Source organism: Chamaea fasciata, unplaced genomic scaffold, assembly GCF_029207755.1.
Source record: "Chamaea fasciata isolate MVZ Bird 193981 ecotype frontalis unplaced genomic scaffold, bChaFas1.0.hap1 SCAF_8, whole genome shotgun sequence".
NCBI classification, from domain to species: domain Eukaryota; kingdom Metazoa; phylum Chordata; class Aves; order Passeriformes; family Sylviidae; genus Chamaea; species Chamaea fasciata.
Window position 1 is genome coordinate 28,326,063 of NW_027094093.1, and position 24,105 is coordinate 28,350,167.

At 41.5% G+C, this 24,105-nt stretch overlaps 1 protein-coding gene across 2 annotated transcripts in view; it reads right to left on the reverse strand.

The window, feature by feature from the left end:
* The window catches only part of SEMA5B (semaphorin 5B), a 265,869-nt gene that overhangs the window by 131,757 nt on the left and 110,007 nt on the right, over window positions 1–24,105 (reverse strand). The window lies entirely within an intron of this gene.

Here is a 24,105-nt window from a genome sequence, read left to right on the forward strand (position 1 = left end):
AAATCTGCATTGCCAAATTTAATCTTATTGATGTGCATAGTATATTTTCCTATGTACTTTGGTTGAATTATTGCAGACACATGTTTTCAAACAAATAGTCTCTCCCACCTTTAAATCTTGTCTAGTGATAAAGCTGATTCTGATTAAATTCACACATAATGAGATTTTCAATTCCTGCAGAGGTCATTCATAAAGTTAGTATAACAGTCAACACCTGCAGTGTCTGATACCTCTGCATTTTTGTTTGGAGTCTCTAAAACACTTTCAGTGACCTGAAATGGGCAGGCTGATGGCAGGTAACACGAAGCAGTGATGCACAATGACAGGCTTGTGATATGGAGTAAACTCCAAAATAGGGGACAATATTGTGACATCAAGCAGTTGGAAGAAACTTGTAAAGGTCTTCAGGCATCACAAGAGCAATAAGGGACTGCTTACACCAGAAATGGGAGACAGTTGGTTTTTAAAATTGGATCCTATGTTTTATTCTTAACTGTATTTCTCTGTGATTTTAAACACGCATAAAGATGAGCTGCCCGTGCATCCATTCTGCACGTCCTCAGCAGCAGCTCCATACCCCTGACTGAAAATAGCACTGGCATTCAGGGCTCAGGGTAGTTCTAGGGACTTGGTTTCCCAACCAGTGTGAGTGAGACATTACAGCATTTCACATTTTTTCCATCCCCATATAGATGCAGATTTTATGCAGTGATACATAAAATCCCTTTCCAGCTCTCCAAAAGAGGTTCTACACCACTTTACTACAGAGGGTGGCTGTTTTTAAAAACACAGAAATAATGTTAAATTAAAAAATGGGACTGGCAGAAGGAAGAGATGTGAAATCATTTAAAGCTAAGGCCAGCACAGCATTTAGTCATTAAGCACACTGCAGGGTGTAAACCACTGAGTACTGTGGCACCTCACATGATGGACATGTTGTATGAGCCACAGTGTAATAAAATTATTGATGATGAAGCTTCACAGTATATTTTCAGCCACTGGATTAAATGATCCTTTTTTTTCCAGTAAAGATCCAGAAATGAAGCACAGCACAGAGATGTGAAGGCCAGGGAGATGCATTTAATATAGCTTTCGGATACACTTAAAGTCAAAGCCAAACTTTCCTAAGATAGGAGATGGTGGTTGTGTGAAATGCACAAAAGGCAAAAGGACTTTTTCACTGTCAGATACCTTTGCTGGAAACTGGAAAAGACAGTCATGGAAATCTCACTTTATGCACGCTCTACTACTCCCAATGCAGCCATTACTGGCTAATCCTAGAAAGAAGGTACTAAACTAGACAGACTTCTAGTTTGAGACAACATGGCCATTTTCATGTACTAATCATCCAAACAATGATCTCAAGGTAGGTGGAAAAAAAAAATCTTTAAACAAAACACATGATAGGGTCCTATGCTCCTCTACAGCCCTATGTGGCGTGGTGTGCAATTAGCAGATGAGTAAATTCAAGCTTCACACTCATTATGGTCATGAAATGATAAAAAGTTGCATACAGGGAAGCTTCATAACATCCCACAGCCTATTCTGTGCCAAAGCAGAGTACATTTACTAGTGTTTTGTCTGGACTAGTTGTAAAATGTGCCAAGTATCTGGATTTCTGCCACTTTCCCTGGGAGATTTTACCACAGTCCAAGAGACTTTAGTGTTCCTTAGAAAGCTGTAACCAGTATCTGGGGTAAAGTTCCATCTTCTTTTCCTTATTGTCATAGGGAAATTCAAATAATGGCTTTGAACTTGAAGTGCAAAGTAAAAATGACCAAACCAAGGTGAAAAAGAAACATTATAAAAAACTCATATCCTTCACTGTGTTCTCTACCTCCTGACAGAGGAAAATCAGTGTCATGTGCAGCCCTGAGTTGGTGTCTTACTGGAGGCAGAGTCAGTGGGTAAATGCCAGCTTGATCAAGGCCAATAGAAGTCAGAGCCCTAGAGCTGAACAATATTGAGACAGTGGATAACACTGAAAAATCTTCGTCCTTCGTCCTTCAACCTGTCCCTTCCCAGGCTGTCTTGTTCACTTTTTCCCAATATTTTAAGACCTTAACTTAGTAATTCCCAGCTGCTGCAAATTTATTTCCAAAAATAAACCCACACTCCTAAAATGAAGCAGTGCCATGTGCAACACAGGTCAGCTGTATGCCAAGAGCAAGCTCGTAACTGCCTGGGAGAGTCCAGAAGTTATGAAGAGTTTTAATGAAATGAAATGTTTAAATTTTACTGGAGGTGGCCAAATCCAAGCCTCAAATTTGCCCAAGCTGCAGATTTTCACTCTGAAGCCTGGAGTATGACCAGTGCTTAGGGCCAGTCCTCATCCAGACTGCTAAAATGGGGCACGTCCCAAGCACAGCCCAGACTAGTGGTGCTTTGCAGTGCTGGAACTTGCCCTGGCCTTAAGCCATTTAGATACAGTTAAATGCTACAAAAAGAGCTGTTCTTATTAAAATGTCTGCTCAGAATGTCTTTGGGCTCAAGAAATCAGCTGTCAAGGTTTCAGTGCAGATGAGAGACAAGAGCTCAAATCCCTGGTTAAACTGAAATCTCAGACAGGACATATCATTTCAATTCTTTATTTGCTCATCTTGATGCATCTTTACCACCTTAGCTATTCCTCTCCCTGGCCCAATGCGGACACGTCGAAAAGAGATAAAAATGTCCAAAAATATTATCTGTCCAAGTTTATCTGTCTTGTTCCTCACAAAAGCCTGTTCTCTGAGCCGCTGCACAGCCCCAAGGGCCAGTGATGGGGCATCCTTCTCCCCTTTTCTACTCCACACAGTGAATCCCTACAGTCCTCTGACAGAAAAAGGTCAGTAAATTCAGGGGACACTGGATTTGGTGAAATTTGTTCCACAGGCAGGCATTTTGTAGAGCACCACTTCTGCCACTATCCTCTTGTCTCTTAAATCAGGCTTTCTCAGCTTGTGGACCTCCCTGACTGTAGTGGCAGTGGCAGAGATGGGCAAAAAGCTGCTCCATCTGGGAAACGCAGGAGGTCTCCACACTCAGAGCATCTCCAAAGCTGAAACTTGCAACCTCAGTGCCCATGTCAGCACAAACCCACTCTGCCTGCCCATCTCCCAGCCAGGACATTCCATGGCAGCCCGAGAGGGACAGGGTATAATTCTGCTTTGCCTCATGGCTTCACCCCGGCACAAGGGCAGCATTCAGGGGATTGCCCAGAGTCCCTTCCTTATTTATTGTCAGGGCATGAATCTTTTCCAGCTCACTCCGTATTGTATCATTGCATCTCCATTGATTTCACAGGAACTAATCCTGATTTACAGAGGCTAACTCAGATCAGGCCCCTTTTGACTAAAGCTTTGTGTCTAAAAGAAAAATACCTTCAATCAATTTCCAGGGCTGTAAAACAAAGCACACTTTAAAAATGGCTGTACCAGGAATTCATATCCTGCTTTCCTCTGACTGTAACTATCATTTTGACTTAATAAAATGTGACAGTAAAGTTAAAGGATAAAAGAAAATGCTTCATCTTTCATTTTAAAAGAAAGAGATGCCTTTAAAAAAGACTAGAAAAGGAACCTCCTGCAAAAGCTTTAATTCTTCTGTTCAGGATCTTTTGTGATTGCCACAGTTATGGTTTTATTAGACTGGGATAGCAGAGAGAAGAGGAGCAATGGAAAGATGTGGACATTAAAGTATTCAAAAAAGTACTGGAAGAATAAAGGAAATAAATATAAACACTGTAAAGCAAGACAGCTCAGAAATGTGGCTATGACAGGCAGGCACCGGCAGCTCTGCCCTAGAAAACAAAGCTCCAAGGCCAACAAAACTATGGACCTTTATTCATCCAGTGCTCCTCACCCTTCCCTCCCTCTCTGGCTGGAATCCATCCCACCCAACTGGCTCCAAGGGCCATTCCACACGCTCGAAGAAAAAGCACAGCTTTTCCCTCTGCCCCTGGCCACATCCACAGACTCAGCCCTCAGCTGTGCCCGTGCTGGGGACATGGATCTGTCCTACAGCCAAAACATGGCATGCTGCACTTGCTTGTCCAGAAGTCAAACCTCATATGCACTGTTAGATTGACTTGTGGATACTGAGCTTTTCTCATTTATTTACTTATGAAGCAAATTTATGGAAATGGTCAAACTATGGTTGAGATGAGAATCTGTGATCTTGTTTTTCTTTAATTAAATCACCCTACAGCCTTCTGAAGAACTGGTGAACTCACTTTGGATTTCATGGCAGTTTATATGCCACAGGTTTTGCTCTGCTTGTCACCAGGCTTATGTGTACCCACCTTGTTCAGGGCTTCCCATGGCCTCAACTGCAACATCATCTGTGCGTCTCACATTGAACTCACTCTCACAACACCCCAAGGAGACAAACCCACATTTTCAAACATGTAATCCAATGGTTATCTTCAAATACCCCTGCAATTCAGCAGCAGGGTGCATCTCAAGTGTGTGCAGGCAATATGCTCTCTTGTGGCAGAGCAGAAACTTGAGCTCCATGCTGACCCCTCTCACAGCTCCTGCCTCACAGAGCCTGTCAGGCAGGGCACCACTTGCAGTATCATAGTAGGTTTTGTATCAGGAATAAAACAATCAAGATTTTGCAACACAGGCCAATTCATTGAAACCCTTCTGTTTTCTAGAACTGTTTAAATAATTCAGGTTACTCTTTGCAAGGGAGAAATCAGTTTTTCCTAATACACTGTTTGGTTCATGGCTTGTGAAGTCTGTAGTGGAGATGAATAGTAATAGTCTATACTTTGATGTTCTTAGGACTACATTCCACTAAAAATTGACAGTGCACTTGGGGGCACTTTATTTCTAGGGCTCTTTCTGATTGCTGATCAAAGCCACCCAGGACTGGTCAAGGTCCAAAATCAAGCCCACAAAATGCAATGGGATACTTTCTTTCAGAACAGGTGACAGAGACAAAACCCTTAATAATGGCTTAGCACCAAATGAATTGGTTATTGTCAGGCCACTTCTCTATGGACTGTTGTAGGCCCTCAGTAAACCATCAGCCACCACTTGGTTACTTGGCCTTAATAGTGCAGTCTACTGCCACAAGATCCTGGAAACAGAACTGTTTCCTCACCTGAAGAGGAAGCTCTCCAAAACAAGACTCTATTTTAGAAAGCTTCCATTAAATAAAGCTGATTCAACAATACAAGTCTGTATAACAGGGCAAAATATACTGTACCTCTGGGTTCCTGCCAAATCCAGTGGGCATAAATAAATACCTGCTCTGCTGACACTCAGACTTGTTTCTGAGTAGTGCTAACCTGACCACACATTGAGTGTGTCCCCAAGCACTCCAAGAGGCTCCCCAGAGAGCTCTGGATTTTTTTTTTTTTTTTTTACTGGCTACACTTAATATAAAGACATGAGAGGCTTCGTTAGCATTTGTTTGGGGTATGAATTTAGCACTTGTGAAAAGGAGCCTTGGAGTCTGAAGTCTTCTGTTTATTCAAAGACTGTATTTGGCAATGAAGGCTCCCACTCATTTATCTCCCTGGTGGTATGCTGCCCCTGTGTTCTAGGAAAGTGCCTCTACAGGGAGGGTGGAAATACCTTCTATTTACTGCTCACAGAATGGCCTCTCAGAGAAATGTCAAAGTTTCGTCAAATAATTACCAAATTTTTGGTAACTCCTGGACTTGGACTGGGTATGGAATTACTTTTATATGTCCCACCTGTGAAACACAGAGATGAAAGCAAAGCCTAACACAACAGCAGAATATAATGGATTCTTTGGTACTTAGCACAACTGCAGCTCAGACATGACATTTACTGGAGCCTAGGTCTAGAATCAGGAGCTCCTGACTCCCAGTCAAAGTCTCTGGATGCTCAGTCAAAAAGAGGAAGTCTGTACATAACCCAAGAGAGGAGCCATCCCAGGGCTCATGGGACAGCAGCAACAGCAGGAATAACTACTCCAGAGACCCTGCCTACAGCAGGGGAGCATGCACAGGGCTCAGCACCCCTTGCAGTGCAGTCACCTTTCTCACTGAACATGTGATTTGGAATCCTCTGCACAGGGCTGTAAATCCAAGGTGCCAGACATGCTGTTTAAGTACAGATCTGCTGTTTAAGTGCAGATCTGCTACTTAATGCAAGTACAGCAGATTCAGCATCACATTTGCTGCAAATTGTCACCTGGATGCAAGAGTTCTTTCTGGCTTGAGGTTTGGTACTCAACCCATAGACTGATGCCTTAAGCCTGAACTGTTACAGAAACACCAACACAGCAGCTTTTCTTCAAGTTTTTCCCCTGCACAATGTAGTTGGTTTGTAAATGTGTGAATTAGCAAAGCCACAGTCCCCAAGACTGCACTGCACAGCCTCTGTCCCTCCAACACGCTCTTGTGCTTGACAGTCTGGAGACGGTCCTCCCTTTGCAGTGACTTCCAGACATGGGGTGCTCCTGCTCACACACCTCCCCACTGCAGCTGTGATGTTGCAACTGAGGACACAGATTTGTCATTCAGTCACTAGTATCTGCAGACAGTTTTAGACAAAGACAGAAAGAGGAATTTGTTCTTCCTGACTTTTCAAAATGCTTTTAGGTATGGGTTTGTCTTTTGTCTCACAATATGAAAACCATAAGTGTTATTGAATTTTTGACTTGCTAGAGTATTAACTGTTGTTTTACTGACACTACATTTTTATTCAACTCTAATTATAGGGTCTATTGCAGACATCCCATGGGATGTTTAGTAAGGAAGTTAGCGACAATAGTTCCAAATTATATTAGACCTAATACAGGTTGGTAACTGACAAAGTCTCTCTCTTCAACACTGTGAAAGCACTCTGGGGTCAAGTGCAGCCCCCAGACTGTGCCGTGCAGATAAGCAACCCTGATATGTAGCATTGACTGTGGTGCCCCTGTGTCCACAGAGGTGGGAAAACAACAGAAAGAAGAAATTTAAAAAAAAAAAAACGGAAAAACCTAATTTTCCTCTGACCTAAAGAAATCCCACAATTCAAGTCTCCAGAAGACACACACCAAGCCATGAAATCATTACACCAACAAACCTCCTGCCTGAGAGTCAGCCATAACATATGGGCTGGCCTTTCCCAGAGGCTTGTTTTTCCTGTTTAAAACCTCTGGCACTACCTCCAGCTTCTAACAGCCACTCCCTTCTACTCCATCCAACAAATGCTGTAGCGTCACTGACACAGCCCCACATGCCAGGGTCAAAGGCAGTTGCTGCACATTGCAAACCCAACTCATCCCTCCCAGCAGCTCCTTCCTCCACTGCTATGCTGGAAAAACAGGATGAGGAGAATTTTTTCTTGTAATGCTTGCACATGCAGGAGAGAGAAACCAGAGCTTGTTTGGTCAAAGATTTGTGATTACCCAGTGCCACATAGCACATACTCGTGGTTTAACTGTAACTCTAGGAGAAGAAGCATAAAGCATCCCTGTAGCACAACTCCAAGCTTCAGCCTGTTTGGAAACAAGAGTATGTTTTGCTGCATTGTCTTCTTGGCACAGCGCAGCATCATTTATCATACAGAAACCTTTGGCTAGAAAGCATTCAGCCAGCCTATATATGCCCCAAATGTGAACAGACAAAACAATAATTGTCAGCCAGGCTCTTTTTTTTCTCCTGCCGTGCTCAGCTTTTCTCATATTTCTTGCAACAGCAGGTACCTGTTGAGCCCTGTTAACTGTTCCCCTCACTGGAACAGCAGGGCTGCTTTGGTCTGCCCCAACTCCTGCACTGTACTTGGGATTCTGAAAAGTAGGGCTGCTCTTCCCAGATGCTCCTGGCTGCAGGGCAGCACTGAAGGGAAGCAGTGCAGAACACACATCGCTCACAAATTAAAGGTTATTACTGACTGCTGTGTATAAACAAAATGGGACTGATTCCTCATCAATTTTCCTACAAAACATATATGGCGATCAACAGTTTCTGAAAGGACAGAGCTGAATTTCCCCCTCCTTCCACACATGCTATGCAACTTCTCTGATACGAGGAGCATGGTACTGTGCTACCTGCTAACTGAAGCTCACCAGCCTCAGAACACAGGCATTACTATGCTGGGTCACAGACACATTCTTTTAGAGCTTTTCTCAAAAAGACTATTTAGGCAAAGGCAAAGCCAAGCAGGACAGCTGACCTTCAAAAAGGCCTTGGCTGTATTCTTTTAAGGAACTGCAGTTGTAATTTTCTCTGCCTGCAGATCTACTTTAACTAAACAGTACAGAGTCCCCATCCTGTAGCAGGACTCCCTAAAATCCCAAAGACATCACAGTGATTCAGAATTTAATGCAAATCCAATGATGTACAATTTAGCTAAGAAATTCCATTCTGGAATAGAAGGGAATATTTGAGACTGAAAGCGGGGATCCTCCTCTGCACTTATGTTTTTGACAGTCAGATGTCCAGCCAAGATTGGGTATCTGAATATTTTCCCACCAGGCAGGAGAAGCAGCCTGCCAGAGAACACCCCAGCCCTGGGGTGTCAGCTCTTTACCTCAGAAAAGCTATAAAATACCCAAACAATCCCTCAGACAGAACCTCGTCATCATCTCCCGGAGGCAGGGTCTGAGCAAGCATTTGGGAGCTGATATAATTTTAATATACTCTGAGGCCAGCCTTCCTAGAGAAGATGAATTATTTGTAATGAATTCCAATCACATGGTGCTCCAGCCCCCACACCTTCATCCTGCATATATAACCAAATTAGTTTAGGAGATGTAAGTTATTCAGGGACTTAGCTGTTCAGTCTGGCCTTGGAGGATTTGCTCTCATTATGGCTTTTATGCAAATTCTGTCCTCCAAATCTCTTCTGAATCAATTATTACTAGATTAATTTAAACATGTCCACCTGGGGTGCCTGTATATCATGTGCCTCATGTTAAAAAGTAAAAAGGATGATAATGAATTCAGGAGGTGACTGAAACAGATTCCTGCTTTGTGGAAATGTGACCTTTTTGCATAATGTCATAAAAGAAGTTCCTTCAAGAAACATGGCAGATAGGGTCGTTCATTGGATCAGCTGGGCTTTCAATCACTCTTTGGAAATTAGCATGATACAATAAAAAATTAATAAGAAATTTAAAAAAATATCACTTTAATGCTCCAGACTATTAAAGTCTTTGATGGACTACTAATTGAAATGTAATGCTTAATTTTAAGCAATGCCATTTTATTAATGGCAAAAACTTGAATTAATGTCATTAACCAATGTTAATATTACAAATCCCCTGAGGGATAACAAAGCAATTATGTTATTCACAGAACTGAAAGGGGGGAAAAGATGTAATCTGAACATGACTGCACCAAGGCAGAAGAGACTGCTTCCATCTGCATTTCCTCTGCTAAGAAAGGGGGTTTGTTTGTTTTTTTGAGCAAAGAGGAGGGAGAGGAAGAGAAGAACTTGTGCTAAGTTAATTACGGCTGATTTTCAGGCACTTAATAGCTAGGAAATTATTCTGTTACTCAAACACCATACTGTGGGGACCCTGGAAAAATAATTTGGGAATGAGAAATTGATTACAAACCCTCCTTCTTGGAGGTCTCCCCTGTGTGTGCTTGGATTCTAACACATGCACTAACAGCCTTCACCTGATGGAAAAGCCCAATGCAAATATGCAACCCCACACCTGGCAGCAAATGGCTTTATGAAGCTGTGCTGGTTTGTATCTGCTGGGGATCACCACTTCTGCACCACTGAGTGCCCTCAATTTCATGTCAGGGCAGGTGCTTTTATTTTATATAGTTTAGCAAGTTCAGCATCTTGTCAGATCCACTGCTCATACAGCAGGGGACATGGGGTTAGACTTAATTAAAGAACCAAAACCAATTCTCTTGCTAACTGGCAGAAGTCACATTGCCTAGAGGGAGTAAGAACTTTGTATGGTGCTGGTATAATACTGCATTTACTCCAGAATAACCATGTTTGACATAAACCCTGGATTAACTGTATTTTTATTGTCTGGCTGATAATTCAAAGACAATGGGGAAATTCATCAAGCCAGAGCATGAAGAATTCCCCAAGGAGCTACAAACCCTTTTATTGCTAAGAATCCCAAAGGCTTTTGCTTTTTATTTACAAAAAGTGAAAGGACTGCAATGCACCCAACACACCATTGTCAAAATCCAAATGCCTCTTTCAGTGTGCGCTTTTCAGTGTAACGAGTCAAATGTATCACAAATTCACAAATGGTATTAATCCATGGGAAGAGACACAATAATTAGTTTCCTCTGTTGCATGTAACATGACAATGCTCTGGTATAAACCAGCACTGAGAATGCTCAGGAGATTCTTCTGAGACTGTCCTGCCAAGCACTTTTTAAAAATTGGGTTTCTTCACAAAAAAAGAAAAGCATTTACACAATTACTACAAGACTTCCTATTTATGTTGCACAGGGTGTAAACCTCAATACCAACTCAAAATAAATCAACTGAAAAAAAACCCTAAGGCTATCAGGGGAGTGAGAATCTATGCCTAAACTTGGCTGGATGTAATGACAGGGATTCATACTTGGTGGCTGGGACCGGGGTATCTTTCTTTGTAGACCAAGCACAGAACACCCAGGTGCCTCTTTATGTTTCTGTTCAGGATATAAGTACAGCTGTAAAACACGACGAGATTTGGGGATTTTACTTAAATTGATATATTACTTAGCAATCGTATTATAATGACAGAATGAGCAAGGGGAAGAATGACTGCAAGGTTTCCACTCTGCTTACCAATGAGGTCCTGCACGTGGCAGGCTTCAGTCTGTGGAGCAGGTTATGTTCGACAGCATGATAGCTTTTCTCCTGCAAATTCGTAAATCATTGCATTTTCATTTCCCAGCAATGGTTCCTCTCTTACCTCTTGTCTCCCCCATCTCCTCAAAGAACAACATCAAACCTGTGTAGTATCTCCATTCTGTCATTCTTCCATTTTCTCTTTCAACTCCCCACTCCTGATTTGAAAACGAGGGAGGGGAAGCCACTGAAGACACCAAGGTCAAGGCAGAGTGAGACAAAGTCAAATTCATGCAATCATTTAACACCACACGCCATCAGACCATTACAGAGACATGAGACGTTATGGATTGCAGCTTAATAGATCACAATAGAGGATGATGAGGGAGAGGAGAAGAGAGAAATGTTCCTTCTGGGCTGAGACTTGCTGATTAAAGTGCACAAGTGGGCAGGGGACAGCATTTGTGTTCATAAAGCTGAGTCTTACCTCTTGATATTAATGGACACACCATTGTCGCCAGACGCAATGTTTTGTTATTGCGTGATTAATTGAGAGTCACACGCAATGACATATTACAGGCAGGATAAAGCTGTCACTTGAAAGCAATCCTTCACAGTAATTCCTGCCAGTCTCTACAGTCTGAAATTGCATACCTCGTTACAGACGACCCCTCAAGCACAAATGCATTACATATCTTTATATAAATAACAGTGACTAACAACAGCAGTCTGAGGTAATCTCTGTGGGATGTGAAATACGGAAAAAGGTAAGGCAGAGAAATTGCCTTCAAATATTAGTAAGCTTGTCTGTGCTAATCCCCATCAAATGAACCATTTCTCTTTTCCTTTAAAATAAAAACTGTTCCTGCTGGAGACACAGAAAGTATGATAAAAGGACATGTTGTGACATAAATGACAACTAGAAGCCTTACTTCTTCAAAAGGCCACTAGCACTAAATCTTAAAAACTTATCTTGATCAAGACTAATTAAACTTCCACACAGTGGCTTTATCACTTACTTAGGTCACTAAGTATCAGTAACTGGTCCAGCTCACTTTTTTAAAGCCACCAGATCAAAGACTCTCTTACATTTCTTTTGGCAGCAGCAAGAAGATATCAAATCATTAATTTTCTCCATGCTTTTTATTTCAGTCAGAATCACTGCATTCAAAATACGATGCAGGAAAAAAAAAATTTCCATTGCTCAAGGGAAAGGACAGAGCCCAGGGGAATACAGGTGCCCAGGGGAATACAGGTGCCCAGGGGAATACAGGTGCCCAGGAAAAACCAGCTTGCATCACTTATGCTCTGTGTATGACAAATTCCTGCCTGAATTGCCAGGAGCGGCACACAGTTGCCTAGTCTCCAGTTGGCATTCAGCATTTCCCATATAATTGGCTAATGGTCAGATCTGTTGAAGTGCTCTTTTCTTCCTGTCTGATTGGAGCCAATACCCCACAACTCGAGTGAGCAATATTTTAAAGACTGACCATCAGATAGGGTGGCATCATCCAAAACCAACAGTGCCTTCTCTTTGGCAACCTCTCCATCAGTGTTCCATTTCACACCACCACTGAGACACTGTTTGAAGCCATTTCAAGCTTAACCACTTGGACTTTCTGTTACCAACCACCTGTAAACCAAGAAAAAGTCATGGAAAGGTCTTTACCTGCTTGGAAGATGTTCTCTACCTCCTCAGAAGACAGACTCTTGCAGTCTCTCGTAAATCTGTCACTGACAGGAGCCAAGAGAAATGGGGACAGGAAAACACAAAGCCTGGGCTGTCCTGTGGCCCGGAGGCAAATAGCAATCTCTGTCTTCACCTAACCCAACCAGAGCCCTGCAAGAGAGTAAATCTGTGTCCACTGGCCTTTTTAACAGCCCCTTAATGACCGTTAACTTTTTTCAGCCAGCCATTGATTCTAATGGCATATGCATTCACACACAATAATACCTCAGACGGCCTTCATTAATTTACCATGCATAATTTCTCTGAAAGCTTTTGCCAATAGAATACCCCTAAACTGACTCACTAACTCATGAAGATAAAGCACTTTCTGTGTGAAACCATTATGCAGATGCACAGCATTCTCCTCAAATAAGTTAAAAAGTAGGTATTGTTCGGTGTCTACCCATTTTTTGGACACAGCAAAGTACCAGGGCTTGAAAATGTAAAGCTGCTGCTGGAGTATCCGGTGTGACAATGAATATGTAAGATACTCCAGGCTGAAGAAAGAACAACAAAAAAAAAGGCAAATTATATGAAAAAGCCTTTCTGCTGTGAAGTTCCTGAAATCTTTTACAAATTTCAACAATGGGAAGTCCTAAAAGTGAAAGGCTGTTAAAATACCAAAGGAAAATGCAGCAATATAGATATTCACAGGCCTAGGTCCATTCATCCAGAGAGAGGGTGGGGGAAGATCCAGCAAAGGGAGTGTATTAGAAACAAACCATCCCAGAGAAAAAGGGTTTAGAGCTGTCAGGAGCTACAGTGCTGCTGTTAGCCTTGCAGTAAATTATGGAGCTGTCAGCATTTTCCCATTATAAATCTCTCTGGCTTCCTCTTATGTACACTGATGTAAGATTCAGACCTCAGTCCCATGGTGGCAATGATACTGCAGACAAAAGCATCACAGATCCCCTTTGGAAGTATAAGACCCATAAATATAACCTGTGGTCATATAAACTCTAGAAGATGTTGGTCATAGTGAATAAAATTAAAGGTCAATATTTCTTTTCCTTTTTTTTTTTTTTAAATTACAATTAGTTTGTCTTTAAACAGAGGATGAGAAGTGAAGAGCTGATTGAAAAGGTGATCAGGAATAGGCTACTCTTTTGCACTACACTCAAGTCTTTTATCAACTTGCAAGTCTCTCATCCCTTTCCAGAGGATTGATCACAGAGCCCATGAATGTTGCGACTCTACTTCCAAGGTTATAGGTGCTGTTCCGACTCATGTAAAAAAACCACCTTCCATAGACAGTCACTTGTGAGGCCCTGTGATATTAAATGTGGAGGTAAAATAAAGATTAAAATAAAATTAGATGTGAAAAGTTAATCTGTCTCGAATTCATGAGTCCTGGGACTCAGGGTTTTGGTTTCTCGGCAATGAGCAGTGAACCACTTGCAGGGAGTTCAGAAGCCACAGAGCAGGTGGATTAGGAGCAGAGCTCTTCAAAAATTCTCCATTAATACCAAGCCTCATATTTTTAAGTAATTGGATTTTTTGTTGTTATTTCAGGATATAGACTGCAAAAGAGACCCCATGAACTTCCGTGCAAAAAAAGAAAAAAAGAAAAAAAAGACAATGAAGAGTGACAGTATATGCAGGGAGAATATGCTCACATGGAGAGATTTTTTTAAGTGAAAACCACCAGGAGGATTTTGGCAATATGGATTTAGTACAGGATATAAGCCATTATCAGCATAAAGGTAATGAAAACAAAGGGAAAACACCTCTGCTGGAGTTAGTATCATTAAAGACCATTCATATTGCCACTAATTACACACACTTAACTACAGCTCTGCCTGGAACTGTACCATCACAACATGCCAATAAACTGTCTAGGGAGTAACAGCCTGCTTCAAAGGTCCCTAAATATGTGTTTACAGATGATAAGGGGAAAAGTGATTTCTCACACCTGAAGAGGAACATCTCCCCTCTCTCCTCTTTATTTTTTTCTTTATTTTTTTACATTTGCCTTGCTCCAGACACCAAGCTCTCCCTCCATGCTCTTGAGGCCAGCCTAGGATGCTGAGCCTGGCCTGTCAAACCAGGCACACTCGGGCAGGGGTTGCAGCTCGCCCAGTTACTCAGGGGCCAGTAGTAAATCTCAGCCCCACACAGATGCCTGTACTAGGCATCAAGTAGGGCATATGCTGGAGGATTTGGGACTGCAAGCAGTCTGTCTGCTCCAGATAAAGTAATGACTCAGACACAAGGCAGGAGACACTCGAGGCTCCCAGTGCGTGCGACAGCCCAGCAGAGTTACAGCCGCCCCCAGCCCTCCATTCAGCAGGAATAGCAAATCAATCCTCACGTTTTGCTAACCCTTTAGCAGTGTTTCCATAGAGTACCATCCTTTGCTCTTGGCTTGTGTGTTATAGGAGAAAAAGTAGGACAATGACTCCCTTCTTAATTCCTGATTTTTTCTTTTTTTTTTTTTTTTACTGTACAGGGTTTTTTACTGAAATCTTGCAGTGTATCTGCTTATAAAGTAACCAGCGTAACACTCTGCTTCAGTGAGAATACATAACAGCAGAATAAAATTCTATCCATATGTCCGAAGTACAAGAGGTTCACAGTAGAGCTGGCAAATGGTGTAATTAATCCTGACTGCATTTCAGCAAAGACAAATCTAGAAATAATGTACAATTTCTCTCTTTGTGAATTACCACTTGAGAAAACTCCCTGCCTGTATCATATATACCCAAAGCAATTTTTGCAGATTGTTTACAATAAATCAAATTTGGGACAGTGCTTGACTGATGAAATTTCAAACACCATCTCTTTATTCTTTGGGTGCTCCTTTTATAATGTCAAGTTAACAGAAAAAACACAGCGGATACACAGACGCCAGACACATTCAAAGGTTTCCATCTGGGTTTTAATTACTATCACAGTTGCCTCACTAAATTGAATACGTTCCTCCTCCTCCTAAGGGCTTTGCCTTGTATCTGATTTAGCTTACTTTGCCTTGATGAACAGAATCTGGTATAATCATTTTCTATGATGCCCCGGAGGAGCATCATCCCATGTATAAACTTGCTGCCCCACAAGTCAGTTTTTTACATTTCTCTCTTCAGACATTATCCTGAACTGTACTGATACATTTTTTTTTTCTTCAGGAAATTATTTTGGAAAAGTCCTAAAGCAGATTTTCTCCAAAAGCCACATTTAGATTACATTAAGTCACTGTTGTTATTGTAAAATTTAAAAAGAGGCAACGACGTCCAAACCACTTCTTCCAAATGCAGAAGACAAACAAACCCCCCTTCCTCCTCTCCACACAGCATCACCTGTTCCTGACCCCACTGACCAGTTCATTATTGCTTTCAGATGGTAATTAGTGAGGCCAGACAGCCTGAGCTTTGCCATTTCTTCTGACCTGTTAGGCTTGGCCTCCCTCGGTTATTATCAGTGTCTTTCTCTAGGTATTCTCAGAGAGCAGGGAAGTGTGTGCCATCTGTTTAAGCTCTCCTGATTTGAACAGTTAAATAAAAACACATAACATCATCCACAAGAATGCCATTGTTAGGGTTCTGCAGCAAGCTCTGAACCCTTTATAATTAACTGCAGACCTACTTGTTGGTTTCCAATAAGGTCATTCTTTCAGTAATCAGAGGTGGTCCCAGGAGGTAGTACATAAATAGCCTATACTGAAGCCTAAATTAGGCTAACTCAGAACTTCCTGTACTCTTCACTGCAAATAAAGCAAATATTTATAGACTCTTGCAATCTTTGAGGTTCCTACCTAAGAATTAGCATCAGAGCAGCTCTTCTTGCTCATGGTAAATCAGAATCCTAGCAAATGTCCCAAAGCTCAGATTCCTCAGTGTATTATTTTTATTTGAAACTCCCCTCATTACTCTTTAGATAAAATAAAATAAAATAAAATAAAATAAAATAAAATAAAATAAAATAAAATAAAATAATTAATTTAAAAGGAAGACGAAAAGAGACTTTGGAGGAAAACATCCCTCTGTTAAAATCTTGTTAAGTCATATTGCTACAGACTTGGAACATCTGGCTTCTATTCTGGGCTCTGCCACTGACTCCATAGCCTCAGGCAAGTCCTTTCAGCTCCAAGTCTCCATTTTTTCTTTCTTTTCAAACAAGTAAGAGCTTTCCTTAATTCTCTCCTTTTTTTTCTGCCTTGACCATCCAGAGCCATGCATAATTTTAAAGATGGCAAGTAACAACACTTCTCACTGGATGCACCAAATAAGTAAACACTTTTCTGAAGGATGGAGGCTCTGGACTGTAAACACTTCTGGGTAAAGACCATCTCCTAATATTTGTGAACTCTTCTGTTTTTTAAAGTATTTAGAGAAGGTTAATGTTATTCTGTAGGAGTTTCTAGAAGCAGCTGGCTGAGTTTCTGCTGGAATCATCACTTTAAACATTGTTGGGATGTCATTGTTTTATTCAGAGGTGTCAGAACGCCTAGAGCTTTGGCCAGCCATCTTCTCTCATTAGTAATTTTCACACAAGTCTAAATAAATGTGTTTGTACTGTGCCCAACGTAATGCAGCTCCTGTGTGCCACATTAACACAGCTAATAAATAAAAAAATCCTATTCATGATATTCTTACACCAAGCCAGCAGTAGAAAATGGCCACTCATCAGGGAAGTGGGAAGCATTAGTGGCTGGGGTGGATGGTGTTAGCAAACAGGCTCCAGCTGGAAGAGCAAGCAACTTTATCAATTATTTTCAACAGCAAAGTGTGTTTCCTTCCCCCTCTACCCCCTCATAGGGAAGGTCTGGGGAAATGCATTGTACCCATTTATCCTTAGCGAGCTCTTGAGCCAGCAAGCCCCTTTGTTACATTTTGGCCTGAAACTGAGATCTGAATGATCAATGCTGTTCGGCTGCTGCTTCTACAGAGTGCAGAAAGAATGATACCAGTGGGCAGTGAAGAATACTCCTTCCTCAACAGCTGCCACCAACATGCTAGATGCTTTTCAAATATACAACATCCAGCCTAAAAGTGCTGTCCATGAGCTCTCAGGCACCACTGGAACACAAAATTAACACACAGGGGAGTGTCTCTGTGAATACATCAGTGGAACTCCATGCCCGTGTCTGGACTGCACCCAGCTGTGGTGCAGCCTCCTTACATCTCCTTATCACTGTCAATCCATCTTACTTGGAATGATAAAATTATCTCATTTCACAAGAAAGTGTTTTAAGAACAGAGACTTGATTTTAGAGACAAACATGGTTAATTATGATAGCATGTATACAAATTTTCCTCCAGAAAAAACAGAATTTCAGACTAATCAGATTATTTATTTCTTCCAGGTAGCATGATGAATGGCTTTCCCATTTCACAGAATCAATATATTTGAACAAGCATTCCAGAACCACAGTACCCCATTGAACTCCCCCCAGTCTGTGGGCTTACAGAGCAAAGGTTCCCATCTTTTTCAGCCAGGAAACAAGCTCCTGTTCTTGTAGGTCTGGATACTACCAATACAAATAATCTTATATCATCTTACTCAGATGCACTGAGTCTTTGATAGAAGCAATTTCATGAACAGTCCGCAGAAACTCCCCCTCTCTGCAGTCCCAGTTCAGAGCTCCTTATTTCCACTGCCTTTTTCTTCACCTCTCTTTTTCCTCAGATGAGCCCAGCTCCCAGGCTCAGACAGTTACATTTTTTCCAGAGCAATGGAGCTAATATTACTCCCAACAAAGTTCAAGAGAGTTACAACAATATTCATGGCCAAGACCCCTTGCCTGTGGAGACAGAGGAGAAAGATGGTGCCTTCCTAACCACCAGGCTTGCAAAAATCCAAAACAAGAAATCATTCGCCTGTGCTCTTAAAATAATACTTTGCTGTGATTTTAAAAAGTGAGCTACTGAAATCTGGGAGTGCTAAAAGAAAAACAGCCTTCTATGAATCCTGGGTGGTTCACTATGAAGATGACAGTTGCCCTAGAAACCTCATAAACTGGAGTGGCAGATAACTGAAGTAGATGAGATCTGTCAGAAAAAGTTTGGCACCATCAAACCAATGCTTTGAAAGCATAAAAATGACTAATTGTCTGTGTTTTCTTTGCCACATCAGACAAAAGGCTTTCCTGGCAGTGAGGGACAGCTTTCTGAGCTGTGTTTTGCTATTCACTCATCTGCTTAAATTTTGAGTGTAGGATTTAAAACTTGTTTTAAAAAAAAAAAAAAAAAAAAAAAAAAAAAAAAAGCTTATTTTATTCAAATGAAGACTAAGTAATGGGCTTGTGTTCTTTCCCCTTCTTTTCCAAAGGTCTGAATTCTATAACCTTCTGAAAAATTCTGGTGTCCTGCTGGTCCTAAACCTTACTCAACACCTCCATAAAGATGCCGCCTAATTCAGCCCAGGTCTTTTTATATGAACAGGAGATTATCAAGAAAAAAAAAAATTGGAGTTCTGACCTGTGATGCATTGATGCACCAGCCTTACTTTGATCAGATTCTGAGTTATATCAAATTTACAGAATCATAGAATCATCTAGGTTGGAAAAAACCCCCAAGATCATCAAGTCCTGCCATTAACCCAGCACTGTCAAGGCCACCACTAATACATGTCCCCAAGTGACACATCTACAGGTCTTTTAAAACACCTCTAGGGATGATGACTCAACCGCTTTCCTGGGCAGCTTGTTCCAGTGCTTGACAAGCCTTCGAAAGAATTTTTTCCAATGTCGAATCTAAACCTCCTCTGGCACAACTTCAGGCCACTTGTCCTGTCACTTGCAGCGTGGGAGAAGAGACTCACCCTCACCTTACTACAGCTTCCTTTCAGGTAATATATAGAGAGCAACAAGGTCCCCCCAAGCCTCCTTTTATCCAGGCTAAAGAACCTGAGTTTGCTCAAGCACTCCTGATAAGACTTATTCTCTAGATAAACTACTCAAGGTAGTGACTTTTGCCAAGCCCACTAATCCTGATTTCTCATCTACAGAAAATAGACAACAACTTTGAAAAAGAGAAGGTTGAGTCCAAAAAGAAAAGAAACCCTTTGTGATGAAGTATTTAGACTTGTGCTTCCTTATTTGGCCGCTTTGTTTCTCATTCCTTTTCCCTCCCTTTAACTGGCCAGTTGCCAACAGAGGAGAAGAGATAAGCAACAAAAACTGATTATAAGCAATAAAAGGAATTTTAAACTTTCTTAAGGACTGAGCCAGAAGAGGAGGGAAAACTTGGGAACTGTGGATTTGCTACACTCTTCTTCATAGGTCCCAAGCAATGCCAGTGTATCTGTGCAAGCAGCACACAAGCAAATGGCACAGCTGTTTGCATTCTCTCTGTGCATAGGGAAGCAATTTCCCCCTTCATTTATTATTCACAACTTGCTGCAGCAGTTCTGCAAATCCAGTACATCTTATTTAATGCAACAATGAGATTGAGATGCAGATTCTTTCCCTTGTGTTGTTTGTGTTTTGTTGTTTTTGGTTTTTTTCCTTGAATACTGAGAATGCTGGATATGGGTTTCCTTTGTACTTAAATTTATCTTTTCAATTTGGAGATGATTTAAACTATGCAGAATGCAGACAGGCAACAAGTAAGGATTTCCTGCTCTGATCCATGCATTCTCCTCCAGTCAAGCCTGCAACAATAACCCTTGAATCCTCAACACGGACACAGCACTTCAAATTTAGAGAGAAGACAGTCCCAACTCCTGCAAAAATGGTTTGGGAATTGAATGGCCTCAGAGAAAATGCTGTCTCCTTTTCCTCTCTACACTAATTGTACAAACCACAGCCAACTCCTTTGCAAAAAAGCAAACATATAACACTGATAACCATTACCATTAGTAATTCCCTGCTTTTGAAAAAAGCCCTTGACTGCAACCCCCAATATTTATTTTCATTTGATGTTAAGATTACAGATTTGCCAACCAGCTTGGGAGGTGAAACAGCATCAGCAGGCCACCCGCTCCCTTGAAGTTTAGCTTTAATAATGCAATGCAATAGCATAAGATGAAGTCATCTGATGCAATTGATGCAGGAGGAAAATGCAGATTTCCTCACTCTCTCTGAAAGTTTTGATTTAGGCACCAAAATACTGTATTGTTGCGCTTCTACACACCCAAAGAGAGTGTGCAGAGCAAAGTTAGATCCATCCCTGGTGTGAGCCTTGGCTTGGCATGGGGCCAGAAAAAAAAAAAGAGCATAGATTTCTTCCCACAGCGCAGGGTTGGCAGCCACCCTGCATTTCTTCTCCAGATAAAGTGGAATATCTTTGTTTTGCTTTGAGAAGTTAATAATTTTATCACTGAGGCTTCATAACATACTGCATAGGAGTGTCTCTGGACAACATCCATCCTGTGGCTCAGCATGGTTGGTTACCTGTTCACTCACTACAGCATCACTGCAGTTTCCACACTGTCAGGGCTGTGTGACACAAATCAGATTTCATTTCAATATCGCATTGATGTCACACCCTGAACACAAAACCAAGTTGAACACGACATGTTAGGAACCAGATTGCACAGCTGTAGCTCAGTCCAAGACCACTGACAAGAGCAGAAGTGCATCATGCACATCAGCAGATCACCCGGGCCAGGTCTGATGTTTAGGGGCACGACTGCCCAGCAAAAACTCTGGATTTGAATCTAACACAGTCTGGGCAGTTCTTCTAACCTTTGTGAACACTAACTTCCTTTTTGATGATGTGGTGCTTAGATTGCCTGCTCACCTTACCAAAATATCTTAGTTACTTAAATTTGTGAAATGCATCGAGATTTTGGGGCAAAACAGGCTGTGGGGAGTCAGAGCATTGCTGCAGATGTGATCAAATGTGCTGTACACTGTGGGGAACGTTACAGTTCTGCCAACATAGGAATGCTAACAGATTTCTGCTCTTTGTAGCTTGATATGATTGGCATGATATAAAGTACTAAGTTTCAGAAGAAAATTTAGTAGTATAAGCCCTATCATCCCAACCTGGCTATCTGCAAGGCTTACATGGGTTATTGAAGTAGCCCACCTCCAATATTCACAGTTCTAGTGAAGACTGTCACAGTTCTAGTGAAGATTAAGAGATACCAAGTAAGTCCTTTGTTCCCACCGATGGGAAATCCTTTTAGGAAAAACTGTGAACCTTTAGACTGCATTCTAACCCAGAAAGCAGGGGACCCTGCTAAAACATGTGTAAGCCTGGGTTCTTCACAATCATTTAGGCTGGGACGAAAGTCCTTCTTTTCATGGACAGGCTGATATATTAAATATGAGGGTTTTGACAGTGAGATCAGCTCCAGGTTTAAATCAGAAAGCAGAAAATCCCTGTGTAATTTCAGTACTGCTACTTCACTGAATAAATGCTTACACCAAATTCAGGTCAACTGACATGTCACCTGCACTGGCTGGTGTGACATGCAGTGGGTAAGAGTTTCTCTGCCAGGAGCAGTTACCTGCAGAGCTTCTTTTCTACTTTTGCAGGGGAACAGAAACTGACCATTTAGAGTTGCAAACACACCTGAGTGTCATATAAGGCAGAGACTCTATCAGAACAGAGTGTTGTTACCAGTTACAGGGGCTCATGTTGTTCATTCTCCCCCACTGAATAGGCTGCTAAATGAACAAAATCAATTCGATCTCACACATCTAACTAGCATATTAGGAAAAATTTCAAGAGCAGCTGCTGCCTACCTACAACTCTCTAATTCCAGCCCAAACAATCTGCTTCCCAGTTGTGGGAGAGCAATCCACAGAAGGACCCAACAATCAGAGTCAGCAGAGACACTACGCTGTGCCTCCATCTCTGGCATGCAGCTAATTACAAAGGACAATTATTATAATTAATACCAGTGGATGTGGCCAAGTCTCCCTGCAACTGCTGTGGGGAATTTCTACCCCTACTTCAACCAAAAACCATCTGTCAGACAGGAAAAGCACAAAATAAAACCCCTCCTTGCCAAAGACTCTCAGTAAAATGTTTTATTGCTGCTAACCTGTCAGTAACAGAGAGCTCACACAAGTTTCAAATAGGAACCACACTGAGAAGCGAAAATCCCTGACTTCATATTCTCTGCCCCATCATGTAAACAGTTCACTGATTTATGAAGCAAGAGGCTGTTGCTGGAGAGGTTCAGGGATGGATAAGTTACACACTCATGTTTGTCGTGAGCTGGTTTGTTTTGTATAGAAGCAGAGATCAGCCAGAGAAAATGGACTGGAAATGCTGCTGCTGCAGAGCTCTGCCAAGGTAGTGAGTTCCCCAAATGCCACTTGATATCGACCATTGGCACATTTAAATTTTCTCATCTTTGTACCTCAGTGACCACTTGAAAGGCAATAGGAATAAGGACAAGTTATGAAAATAGATATATAATGTTCCTGACTGATCCATACACATATTGTTAAGAGGAAAATTTGGCTATGAAGGAAATGTGTTGACTGTGTCAGGCTTTTTTCTGTGCAACACACGAAGTCCACATAATTGTCATGGTGATCTGATTTCTTCTGAGCAGATCTCTTGCTGCAGTGCTGAAGGTGAGCTCTCATCAAAAAAGACCCACCCAGTGATCTCTTTATCACTTGCTTCAGGCGAGGTATTGGCACCCAGCCACTGTAAGAAATTTGGTGATGGTACTCAGGCATACCTGAACCAGCTGAGACTATCACAGACTCACGAACTTGTTGTCCACTAGAGAAAAAAAAATGGCTAAGACAAAAGTGTTGCAAAGCAAGAGTGTTTTCAAAAACGTTACATAGTGAATAATATTGGGGTTTTTTTCTTCCCAAAGGGTAATTCTTACTGGCATACAAAAATATTACCTTATAAAGCTTCAGTATTACTTTCTTCTGGACAGTACAATCATGTTCTGCAGTCTCACCAGCTCAAGTGAGAAGCCTCTCACATTTTAGGGCTGATCTACCCTGTGATCCCTAAGCCAGGTGCAAATACATTCACACCATCTTCAAAATGTGTACTACAGGTACCATCAGCAATTTAGACACAGCAGAATGGAGCACAGCTACACATCCTGCCTGGGACTATCAGAGTCATAATGCTGCTGGAAAGACTCAGACTCACAGCACATGGCTACACATTGACACTGCCTGGTAGATGGGCTCCAAGGAGTTGAAAAGGCAGACCCAGAGTCTGCTGAAGAAAGAGATACCTGTCGATGAATCCACAGCCATTCACTTCCACCTAGTTATTACAAGATCAAAGAGGATGTGAATTGGGGCTAATAAGCCTTGAACACCTTGTTCAGCTCCTAGCTCTGCAAGAGGTAACTTACCCAATTTAATGCAGGAAAATAGATATGGGCAACTTACTAGTATGTGCAAAAGCATCTGAGGATATGTTTCTATTCATCCCTGTTACTGAAATAATTATTGAAATAGACTTCTGCTGCCTGCAGTGCCTCACGGGTCCAAGTTAAGGTGTCTTTGCAGGATATTCCTGTACAAGTGCATTGAATTACATACATGGATTGATCTGAGCTGAATGAAGATTTGTTCTTCTAAGTTCTTGTTGATGTACCACTATGCAACATTCAACATAAGTTAATTAAAAACTGCTCAGTAGTCTTCACACATAGGCTAATGGTGAATACATCTGTAAAACCAAAACCATTACACAGGACAGTTGTTTTGAGCTGGAATGTACACATGTAGGTTTGTGACATAGTAGAGAAAGATGAAATATTACTATTTAATTTAAACATTTTTAGAATCATGAC